This window comes from Syngnathus acus, chromosome 15, assembly GCF_901709675.1.
Source record: "Syngnathus acus chromosome 15, fSynAcu1.2, whole genome shotgun sequence".
In the NCBI taxonomy this organism is placed as follows: domain Eukaryota; kingdom Metazoa; phylum Chordata; class Actinopteri; order Syngnathiformes; family Syngnathidae; genus Syngnathus; species Syngnathus acus.
Window position 1 is genome coordinate 12548577 of NC_051100.1, and position 12809 is coordinate 12561385.

Below are 12809 nucleotides of genomic sequence, written 5' to 3' on the forward strand. Positions count from 1 at the left end.
TAATCTGCCAATTTAAGATTGTTCAAATGAGGTCCATCGCAATACTGCTCTGCTGGTGCGTAGCTCTGCATACAAGCCGTCGTCCACGGCAACAAAGGAAAGGTGTTTGAGACACAACCTTCAGGAACCCGGTCTTCACGCTAACAAGGAAATCAGCTAAAGCGGCTAGCTGGTCTACATTTTCAAACTTTACGCTATGCCGCCCAAAAAAAAATGAGGGCTACGATGAACTCAAATCATCCATTGACTTGATACGGCAAGACCTTACCACACTCTTAGAGCAGCAACCCACCCTGCTCCAGCTAATGTCTGAACTAACGGAGCTTAAGAAATTATCCAAGGAGAAAGATGAGAAAATCCTGTCGCTGGAACGGAGAGTAGATGCACTGGAGCAGTACTCCCGACAAGAAGACCTCATAATCACTGGTCTTAAAACATCACACCGCTCCTATGCCAGGGCGGCGGGTCCTCCGGATCCCTCGACAGATGACTCTCCATCGGACGAACTGTCAACGCTTGAAAATACAGTTTTTCGAGAGTAAGCATATGGAACTCCAGAAAGGAAACATTGCCGCTTGTCACACACTCCCAAGAAACCGAAAACGACCAAAAGATGCTCCGAAAATTATCATTTGGTTCGTCAATAGGAAACATAAAGTGGATCTTTTGAAGCAAGGGAGGAAACTACAAGGAACGGGTGTTTACCTAAATGAGCACCTCACTAAGAAGAATGCTGTGATAGCCTGGAACGCACGCAAACTGAAGAAGGAAAACAAGATTCTCGCAACGTGGGTCAGAAACTGCAAAGTATGGATTAAAACAAACGGAGCAACACCAGAAGATGTCAAAACTCTCGTTGTGAGTGAACTGGGGGAACTGAAGAAGTATGGCCTGGTGGTGGGGGAACCTAACATCTACAATGGCTGAACTGATGACCATTAACTGGTACCAATGGACCCTCCGGACGAGAATGGTGGATTACAGCAGAGCACAACATGGCAAACAGACTGGCGGGGAGGACATCCATCTCAGGTAGACCGTCCCCTTACACCCTTCATGCCATCCAGTGACACTCAAATGCAGGAATTTCTGTCCCACCGAATCTAGACTCTATTATTTAATTCATTTGACCTAGAGAATGTTAATGCTGGTATCTATGAGTCCTTCTTTAACCCAGATACTAATTACACTCCCCTAAAATCTGTTGAATTGTCATGTGAATATTTTTCTGAAGATATGTTTAACAAACTGTGCAATACTCCTCCTGGCCACTGCCAAACAAATGCATTCTCCCCTGTCCACTTCAATGTACGGAGTATCTCTAAAAATCATGATGGTCTAAAAACCTATTTTATATCTTTGAGGATCCTCAATGCAGGTTTAAATTGACCTTCCAACAAATTCTCTTTGCAGTCAATTTATCCTACCAGTCACACTCTCAACCACACAAACTCCAGCGCTTTTTTATTTTTAGGCCTATCCAGGATGGGTGTAAAACCCTCCCAAACAGTTTGGAAAAACGGACAAAAAAAAGAATCTACGCCCTTCTTCAATTAGGAAAAAGAAACTGTTTTTTCTTAGCCCGTTTCTTCCACTGGGACTTGAACCCAAACTGTTCTTTGGCCGGAAAAACGTACAAAGAAAAATCTACACCCTTCTTTGATTAACAAAAAAGAAGCTCCCTGTTTCTTAGCACGTTCCTTCCACTGGGACACTAACCCAAGCCAGATCCCTCAGCTTGGAAAAACAGACAAAGAAGAATCTAAGCACTTCTTCGATGAACGAAAAAGAAGCTCTGCTTTTCTTAGCCTGTTTCTTCCCCTGGGACTTAAACCCAAGCTATATCCCGTGCACCTCTACCTTTTACGCGTTTCACACAGCACAATCACACAACTTTAGGGCTTTAACTTACTTGTCCCCTGGTTCGTTGCACTGCCGGATCCCGTCAATCCACCTCTGTCAGACGAAGGCAGACCTAAGATGCTGGCCCAGCGAAGAATTTCCTTCCCAGGTCTTTCTTAACCAGGTCCTCCTAATGGACGCTGGCCCGTCGACGGTGTACAGCGTGTCGTCCTCCGTCGGCCAGATGGCGGGTATGAGAGGTCCCGGGTTTCGGCACCAAAATGTTAGGGTGGTGCTCACTAACTTATTTTGCAAGAACCACACGGGAGACAAGCAAGTCCTTTTAAACACCTGCAGGTGGAGAGTCCATTCGTCGCTGTGCGTACAGCGATGATCGAATGAGGTCTGACTCAGGCCTCTTGCAGGAGCATTTTTATTGAGAGAAACAGAGTGGGGGTGAGAGTGGACAGGATGGGGTTGAAGCCCCTGGCCTACTGACCAAAGCATAGCAGGGGGTCTTTTACGACGTTGTGTAAACAAAGCGACTTTGATTGCTTCCTCTGCAGCTAGTCAATCAGTTCAAAAGATCTTAGCACTTTGTTCTACTACTTTTGTTAAGACAGGACAAGCTAGGTTAATTATTACAGGTTACATTCCAACATAATCATATGATCAAGATAATCTGTAAACCCTAACAGTGCCACAACGACTCATCTGCAAACTCGACAAGCTGGGCCTCAGTACCTACCTCTGCAACTGGCTACTGGACTTCCTCTGTCAGAGGCCTCAGTTGGTACGTGTTGGCGACAAAATCTCCGCCAGCATCACGCTGAGCACGGGGCCCCCCAAGGCTGCGTGCTCAGTCCGCTGCTCTTCACCCTGCTGACGCATGACTGCACTGCAACCTACAGCAACAACCGCATAGTGAAGTTTGCTGACGACACGACTCTGGTGGGTCGAGACTCAGTACAGGTTGGAGGTTGACCTTCTGACCGCGTGGTGCAGGGACAACAACCTCCTGCTGAACGTCAACAAGACCAAGGAAATTGTTGTTGACTTCCGGAAGGGTCACACCCAACACCTGCCGCTGACCATCGACGGTGCTGTGGTGGAGAGAGTGAGCAGCACCAGATTCCTGGGGGTGCACTTCAGTGAGGACCTCTCCTGGTCCGCCAACACCGCATCACTGGCAAAGAAAGCTCAGCGCCGCCTGTACTTCCTGCGGAAACTCAGACGAGCAAGTGTACATTTGCATAACAATAGACATCAAAGGTTTATATTATGTGTACATGCTGTCTGCTGGTTGTTACGCTCAGCGCATGTATGGCACAGTGTGAAGACGAGTTTACCTTAAGCTGTTTTGAGCGGTAAAACAGGAAAATACAAGATGACGCCATCTTGGCGCCGGCTAGACTGGCACCAAACTCATTAGCATATACATTTGCATAACAATAGACATCAAATGTTTATACTGCATTTCAATAATGTCGAGGTAAGGCGCCAGTTAAATATACCATCGCAAGCGAACTGTCACGGATGGGAGTGGAAATGGAGCAGGGCGACCAAGTGCAGCTTGGACCAGGGTTTATTGACAAAAACAGACTCGGCAGACTAACGTAACTGACTAACAAAACCAACAACAGAAACTGAAAAGAGACGTGAAACCAAAGACAGAGTGACATTGACAATGACAGCAACACGACAACAATGATCCGACAGGGGAGTGACACGCAGACAGGACTTAAATACGAGACAGGTAATGAGAGGCAGATGAGAATGATCACACTGATCATGGGCACACAGGAGGGGAGGGGCGAGCACACAGACACACGGACAAAACTATGACAATATGGACATAATCGGGGACGAGTCGTGACAGAACCCCCCCCCCACAAGGGACGGCTCCCGACGTCCCAAAAAACCAACCCCCCACGGGGCACGCGGGGGGGCGAGGGGGAAACGCACCAGTCCAGACGACCCCACTGGTCTGTGATAAAGCCTGAATTGCCCTCGGCGGCAACTCGGGGAAACAGAACCGCAATCGGCGGCAACTCGGGGAAACAGAACCGCAATCGGCGGCTATTCGGGGACAGAACCGCAATCGGCGGCAACCCGGGGAAACAGAACCGCAATCGGCAGAAACTCGGTGAAACAGAACCGCATTCTGCGGCAAACGGAGAGTCAGAACCACGTGCAGCGGCAAGAGTCACAGCCGCACACGGCGGCATACAAAAGTCAGCGCCGCAATCGGCGGCATGTGACAGTCCAGACCGCGATCAGCGGCATTCCGAAGGCGGAGCTGTGGCAGCAGCAAGAGCCACCGCGCGCCGCAGCAGTGGGAGTGGGGCCAGGGACGATCACGGGTCCGGCGCAGCTGGCTTGGAATCTGGCGACGCCCGCGGGTCCTGCAAGGCTGGGGTGGAGCTCGGTGGCGGCCGCGAGTCTGATGACGCAGGGAGGCACTCCGATGGCGGCCGCGGGTCCGGCGTCGCGGCAGCGAAGTCCGAAGACGGTCGCGGAGCCGATGGCGCCGGGAGGAACTCCGATGGAGGCCGTGAGTCCGGCGTCGCTGGAGCAAGATCCGATGGCGGCCCTGGAGCCGATCGCGCTGGAACAAGCTCGGACGACGGACGTGGATCGGGCGTCGCTGACGGGAGTTGGTGGTGGAGGGAGGTCCAGGCGCTGGTCGCTGTAGTGGTCGGATCATTCTGTCATGGAACGGACTGTAAATGGAGCAGGGCGACCAAGTGCAGCTTGGACCAGGGTTTATTGACAAAAACAAACAGACTCGACAAACTAACGTAACTGACTAACAAAACCAACAACAGAAACTGAACAGAAACGTGAAACCAAAGACAGAGTGACATTTACAATGACAGCAACACGACAACAAGACAACAATGATCTGACAGGGGAGTGACATGCAGACAGGACTTAAATACAAGACAGGTAATGAGAGGCAGGTGAGAATGATCACACTGATCATGGGCACACAGGAGGGGAGGGGCGAGCACACAGACACACGGACAAAACTATGACAATATGGACAGGATCGGGGACGAGTCGTGACACGAACATCAATGATTTTGCAACCTTTTACCTCCAGATTGAAGATAAAATAGATGATGTTATGCAAGAGGTGGATAGGCGAGCACAACCAGGTGATGTGATTCAGGCTGAGTTAGTGAGTGGTCACATCTACCAGCAAACGAGTGACATAAACTCTATCAGAGATAGTGTAACAGACATGCTAGAGCGTTTAGGCCAATCAAATGCAGAGCTTTTGGCCGATGAGAGCTTAGAGCTTATTGTACAAATGGTCACTCCATTGCGTGGTGGAATGCGTCGCAGGCTGGTGAACAGTACCAACAAAGAAATTTTGAGGTTGAAAGAACGACACTTACACATAACTCGCAATAAAGACAACAATGTATGCTTTGCTCTCTCACTAACTTATCTGCTAAATGACACACTAACAACAAAACAGGCCACACGACAGGCACGGCTTTTACATGAGAGTGTGGGGTTGAATTGTCAAACACCTGTGAGTCTGGGGGATGTCCATAAATTTGAAAAAGTCCTCAAACGGAAAATAACTATAATGTACCGAAAAGAGGACTGTCGCCCCTTGACTTTTTTCGACACACATTACCCCAAAACAGACGAAGACACTTTATTTGTCTTACACCTAGAGGGTCATTACTACGGCGTGAAAGCTATAGAGGCATTCGTTGGTCACGCGTTCTTTTGCAGACATTGCTACAAGGGGCACGAGAACTGGCAACAACACCAATTGTAACAGTAACATTTGTCTCGATCCGCGTTGTAAACAACGGCGGTTTAGACATGTTATCTGCCCCGATTGTAACAAAACTTGCCGTAATGAGGAAGGCTTTGCCAAACAGAGTTTCGAGCGACGAATCGCGTGAGCAACATCACCTCATTCAAAAAATGCTTGCAATGTGGTCTGCAGTATTATGTGAAAGCTGATGGTACCGGTGCTAAGCATCGTTGCCCTGTTAAAAAATGCGCAGTGTGTGATGAGATCTTAAATCAAGATGATGCCTTGCTGAACCCCCACATGTGCTACATTCAGCCCATCAAGCCTCAACCACCTTGCAAAAATGTAGTCTACTACGATTTTGAAACCTATGTAGATACAGATGGTTTACACAAACCTTTTCTTATCTGCTGTAAATCAAATAGACTGGAGAAACAATGGTTTGGCACAGATTGTGTTGACGAATTTCTCAGATTTTTTCGAAACCCACGGTTTAAACAAACGACATTTGTTGCACATAATGCGAGAGGTTTTGATTCATACATCTTGATAAGGAGAATGCTTGAACTAAGTATCAAACTTGACATTCTGATGCAGGGGAGTAAAGTTCTGTCATTTGTCGATTTAGACACAAAATCTCGATTCATAGACTCGCTCTCATTCCTGACGATGCCTCTAAGTGCGATGCCTAAGGCCCTGGGGTTTGAAGATAAATCAAAGGGTTATTTTCCACACAAATTCAGCTCTTTAGAACATCTAAACTACATGGGGTGTCACCCTGACCCTACGTACTACGATATCGAGCGAATGTCACCCTCTGTTACGTAGTGACGGCTTCTATAATGATGACGAAGGCTCTGAAATCTTTTGGGTCCGTTTTACTGTTCTTTTTATTGTATGGAAACGAAAAGGAAACACTATGTTGTCAGATAACTTTAGATCACATTTGTTGCTGCAAACATTTCCGCGAAGACACCTTCAAAATAAAACACTTCCGGTGTGTCAAAATAAGATTACATAAATTCCAATCATGCAAATCAATAAATGTATGATGAGCAACTTAACAAGTTACAACATCCTCCCGCCCGATGAACAAATGTTCATAAATTTGGGCTACTCTTTAACACACTTCTAAGGGATACAATAACTGCACAGGTCTTCTTAATAAACTGCCTGTTGAAGTGCGAACATTGCATGAACGTACCAGACCATCCCTGCCGGGAAAAACATCAACAATTCTACCCATTTTCCAAATCTGTCTGGGTATTTTATCCTCTCCGATCAAAACCACATCTCCTACTTTAAGGGCTGTTGGGGTAGGAGTGTCCACCTTGTGAGCTGATCTTAAGTTCATCAAATAGTCTCTGCGCCAGCTGTTCCAAAAGCTGGTCAAAAGTCTCTGCCGATATTTCCACCTTTTATCGAGCTCCTCTCGATTGGCAGTGCTTACATGGGCTGGTACAGAAACAGTCTTTGGTGGCAAGGAAGTCAGGCGTTTACCAACCAGGAAGTGTGAAGGAGTAAGTGGCTGGGGTTCTAGAGCATCACTATGTACATAGGACAGAGGCCTAGAATTCAACACTGCTTCAACCTCAGAAAGTACAGTTGTGAGCTCTTCAAAGTTCAGGGATGCTTTCCCTAGTACCTTCTTTAAGCAAGTTTTGTAGATCTCACTAGCCTTTCCCAAAAGCCCCCCCACCAAGCAGCTCGCTCGGCTATGAACTTCCAAGTGATCCCTTTGTTTGCAAAGAAATCTCTGAGCTCTGACTCCTTCATTGTGTTCCATAACTCTTTCAAATCCTTGTCGGCTCTTTTGAATGTTTTAGCATTATCGGAATAAATGATCCTACATAGCCCTCGTCTTGCTATGAACCGTTTTAAAGCCAATAGGAAATTTTCTGTGGTCTGATCTAAAACTAACTCTAAATGTACTGCTCTTGTTACTGCACATGTAAATAGTGCAGTGTATGCCTTCACAGCCTGATGCCCTTTAAATTTTACATACAAAGGTCCTGCAAAATCTACACCAGTGACTTCAAAAGGAGGTGACTCAGTAACTCTGTCTCGCGGCAAAGGAGCAGTGATCTGTTGTGCTGCTGTAACCCTTAGTTTTCGGCAAATGCAACAGCCTGAAATGAGCCGTTTAACCAGCTGCCTTCCTCTCAAAATCCAGTAATGTTCTCTTAGTTGAATCAATGTGTCTCTGACACCAGAATGCATCACCCTTTCATGGCATGATAGAACCAACAACTCTGAAAACTTGTGATTTGTTGGTAGTATCCAGGGATGCTGCTCTCTGAAACTAATATCAGAGTTCTGTAGTCTACCTCCAACACTAAGTAGACCGTTTTCATCTAAGAATGGTCTCAAGTCTCGGAGTTTAGATTCTCCCTTCACATTCTGTTTTAACCTTAGCTGGGATATTTCAGAGCTAAAACATCTCTCTTGTGTAATCTTTACCCAGTAGTTTTCAGCTGCAATTAGCTCTTCTGCAGTTAATGCTCCCTGAACCTTCTGACTGGACCTGATGTTAGTAACAAATCGTTTTACCCATGCAGTGATTCTTAACACAGTGTTGAGCCTGCTGTACTTCTCTAAGTCTAACAAAGTTTCAGTCTGTTCAGCGCTGGTGAGTTGGACAACAGCTTGATACTTAGATTTCAGTTCAGTGTTTACCGCATTTACCACGTGGTCATTGTCAATGTCCTGGGCTGTGTCAGCTGCTGGCAGTGAAGTGGGTCCACTCCACCACAGCTGGCTCTCAATGAGGCTCTTTGCATGCTGACCTCGTGTAGGCAAGTCAGCTGGATTCATTTTGCCAGCACAGTGGGACCACGACTCCGGGTTAGTAAGCTCTTGTATTTCAGTCACTCTGTTGGCGACAAACGGCTTCCATCGCTGAGCTGGGCTGCGGATCCAGTGAAGAGCGATCATTGAGTCAGTCCTCATGTTGAGCTGGTTCTTCTCCATGTTCAGCGGATTGAGAAGATTGTGTCCCAGTCTTGCTCCAATAAGTGCACCCATAAGCTCCAAACGAGGCAGTGTCATTTTCTTCAGTGGTGCAACTCGTGACTTAGAAGCCACAAAACTGGTAACAGTCTCTCCTTGTTTGTTTCGTCCATGTAGATATGCCACGGCACCGTAAGCCTTCTCACTTGCATCACAATAAACGTACAGCCTTACAGTGTGTGACTCTTGGTGTTTCTCAATATGGTACCACCTGGGAACAGCCACCAGATGGAGAAGTGGTAGCTCTGAACACCACTGTTCCCATTTCTCAGTAAGATCATTAGGTAATGGTTCATCCCAACTGAGCCCTCTCTCCCACATTTCTTGGAAAAGGCACTTAACTCTGATGGTAAATGGAGTGAGAAACCCGATGAGGTCAAATATACGGGCTGATGTCTGTAGGACGCTTCTCTTTGTGTCTTGCTTGTTTTTCAAAATGTCCATTAGTCCTCTTTGATCAAAAACGAAATCATCATTCTCAGGTCTCCAAACAAGACCTAGCACTTTGAGCACGTTTCCACAGGACTCTGCATCTCCAGTGAACTCTGCTCCAGTCTCCTTCCACATAGCACTCAAATCAGGTGAGTTGGTGACCCATTTGCAAAGATTCATGCCTGCCTGAGAAAGAATGTCCTTTGCTGCAGTTGTCACATATAGAGCTTCCTGTACAGTGGGTGCGCTTGAAATAAAATCATCCACATACAGACAGTCACTGATTGTCTGTACTGCCTTTGGTTGCTCTGCTTCAAACCCTTGGAGATGTTTTCTAATGGTGGCAGCAAGCAGGAATGGGCTGGGAGACACGCCAAAAACAACTCTGTTCATTCTCAGGATGCGAACTTCGTCTTTGCAGTCCTTGGTTGGAGGTCCGTGCATCCACAGGAACCTAACAGCATCCTTATCCTTTTCTGCAAGAGAAATCTGAAGAAATGCCTTGGTTATGTCTGCAGTGAAGGCTATCTCATGTAGTCTGAACTTAATGAGCACATCCAGCAGGTTTGGGTTTAGGTTGGGCCCAGTGTGCAGACAGTCATTAAGAGAAGGGCTGTCTTCGTCATGTGAGGAGGCATCAAATACCACTCTTAGTTTTGTCGTGGACTTGTCCTCTCGCAAAACAGCGTGATGTGGCATGTAATATTTTACAGTCTCTTTGTTATCTACCTTCTCCTTGTCAACCTCTTCACAGATCCCTTGCTCGAGATAGTCTTGTATTACATTGTTGTACCTAGAATACAAGGTTGCATCCATTTTCAGTTTTCTCTTAAGACTCTCAAAGCGTCTCGTAGCTACCCTGAAGTTATCTGGAAGTCGGTAACTCCACTTGGTAGCGTCCATTTTCAAATGCTGTTGTCTGTTCAAAGTTTTGTAGGACATCTGTGTCCTCTGGGCTTTCTGCAGGTTTGTTTATAATGCCCAAGGACTCCACTTCCCAGAATGCATGCAACTGCGTTGAGAGCTGGGTGTCTTCAGACAAACTAATGTGCATGCAAGTGGTGTCTGTAACACTGGAGATAGTCACTGGTCCCTGTAAAGCCCATCCAAAAATGCTTTCAACCGCCACCAGTGTATTTGTGACTCTTTGGACTTTACCAGTAACTGCTTGCCAGTAGTAGTCTGCTCCTATTAACACTTGCAACTCTTGGTCTTTTGCGCCCTCTAGAAGGAAGTCTGCAAGTTGCAATCCTCTCTTCTTTATTTCTTCTTGAATGGGCTCACTCGGAACCTTGATCACAGCAGTACACACCTGAGAAGTCTCTACAGCTTCAATCTCAAGTCTCCGTTCAGTGTTCCACATATTCTCTAGCTCAACCTTTACAACATTACGTTTCTCTGTTACTGGAGTAGTGGAACCGAAGACATGGAGGGTTAGTGTCTCTTGTCTTATAACTGGCAGTCCCAGAGCTCTGACGACACTTCTGTGAATGAAACTACGCTGACTGCCTCCATCTAACAGACAACGAGTTATCTTTCTCTCTTTGGGCCCTACAGTCCATGTTTTAACAGTCTGAAGCAGTACAGTGTTTTGAGTGTTTGTCTTGACCTTTACAGGACTTGCCACTGAAGACAACACAGCTTCTGTATTTTCATTACCTTGGGTAGTGTCAATCTCGGTCTTGGATTCAGTCTGCTCACACACTGACAAGTGGTGTTTACGGTTGCATAGGCTACACAAAACTTTCACTCTGCAGTATTTTGCGATGTGTTTTGGGCCTAAACAAACATAACACCGTCCAAGTTTTTTCAGCTTATCCTTACGTGCACTTACAGTATATGCAGGACAGTTCTCTGGCTTGTGTTGGCTACTGTCACAATACATGCAGGTCCGGGGCACGGTGTTGGCTGTATGCAAAGCAGTTGCTGACGGAATGCTCCACTTTCCATGTTTGTCGGCGTAGGATGACTTACCCACGTTTGTGTTGTGGGCTAGAGTCTTTGGAGGTTTGGCCAGGTCTTGTAAGCTGAAGCGCCCGTTCTCTGCTTTGCACTTCATTTTAACAAATTCAGGGGGTTGTCCAAACACCTGTTAACGATCTTTGATCATCATTATGTGTACACGCTGTCTGCTGGTGTTACGCTCAGCGCATGTACGGCACAGTGTGAAGACGAGTTTACCTTTAGCATACATTTGCATAACAATAGACATCAAAGGTTTATACATTGTTAGTCCACCCCCCTTCCCCAGAGACTCAGGCCCAACAGAAAGGCGTCCGTCCTTCCTTGCTAACTCCAACAGATACATATTTCAGGGATGAGAATTTTCCGCGGATCCACGGATTTCTGTGTTTTTTTCCATCGAAAGTATCATTTGCGTGAATCGTGGAAATCCGTTGAGAAAATAATTTTTTTATATATGGGGGGAGCGGCCGTTAGCCGCGGTGACTCGCGAGCATTCCCCTGCCCGCCGCGACGGCATATACCGTATTTATTCTAATTATCGCCCAGGGCGATAATTAGAGGAGGTTTATATCCAACAGGGGGGTGGGCGATCAATAGAGAACACTTTTTGTTCGATCGCCAAGGGTCACTGAAATGGGCGATAATATGTATATTTTCCTTATGTAGTATGCAATACCTGCATCTCACTGGTGTTCTTAACACTAAAACAGCGGCTGTTTTGATCTACCTCTAACAGCGGGGTGCGTCATTTGACGCTCCATCGATGCGACACGTTACCGTCGCACATCACATGTTGCGCACGTCATGTTATCGCGATCGTCTTGTTCGATTGTGTGAGGATATTGTAGCGGAGTGACGAGTGTAATTGTATCATAGTTTATGGAGAAAACCAATTTAAAAGGGACAATCGACGTGCTGTCAAATCAGTCATATTTAAACTTGCGCAATGACGTCGGCATGCGGTCGCGGAGGAAAACATAAGTTTTGGGGGGAATTTTTAGCAGCATGGGCGATAATGAGAGGTATCAATATTTTTTATTTATGTCATCGCTAACACACTGGGCGATTGTTAGAATATGGGCGATAATTAGAATAAATACGGTATTACCCCCCCCCGCTACTTTTCCGTGCTTTTTCACATTTGCCATTCTCATCCCTGATATTTACTATAGGATGCTTCATACTTTAACGAAGTTTTTTTATAATTGTAAAATGTTTTACTTTTACTGATATTTTTGTTTTTGTTTCATTCTTTGACGTACAATTATCCCATGTCAATGAAAAGTAAGAAAAAAAGTTATTTGAAGGTATTAAACTAATTGTTGTCTCTGCACTAGTTAATTGTTGTATATTATTTCTGTTTCCATTCATCTCAGAGTTTCAGAAAATAATGATAGAGAGTATGGCATTCTTAATTGAAAAAGTGGAAAAATCAAACTTTCCAAATGTTGTGGAGACACCAAGCCCTTCCGGGCAATTGCCTATTTCATCTAAGGAAGCCATAGCCTCAAGAGAGTTGGAACTAAAACAACCAAAAGTACGACGGTCCTTGTTAAGTAATAACACTTTGAATCAGTGTTTGTGAACACTTTTGGATGTTATGGTCTCTTTTCCTCATGAAATGTTACAAAAAACTATAGGTGGGTATATTTGCTTTCTACTGGGATGTAATTCACTCTTAATTCATATCATAATTTCTGTTCATAATTTGTAATATACAGGTTAGAAAGCTGTCTAGGATTGGTGGAAAAGATTTGAGGACATGCACAAACAAGACAAT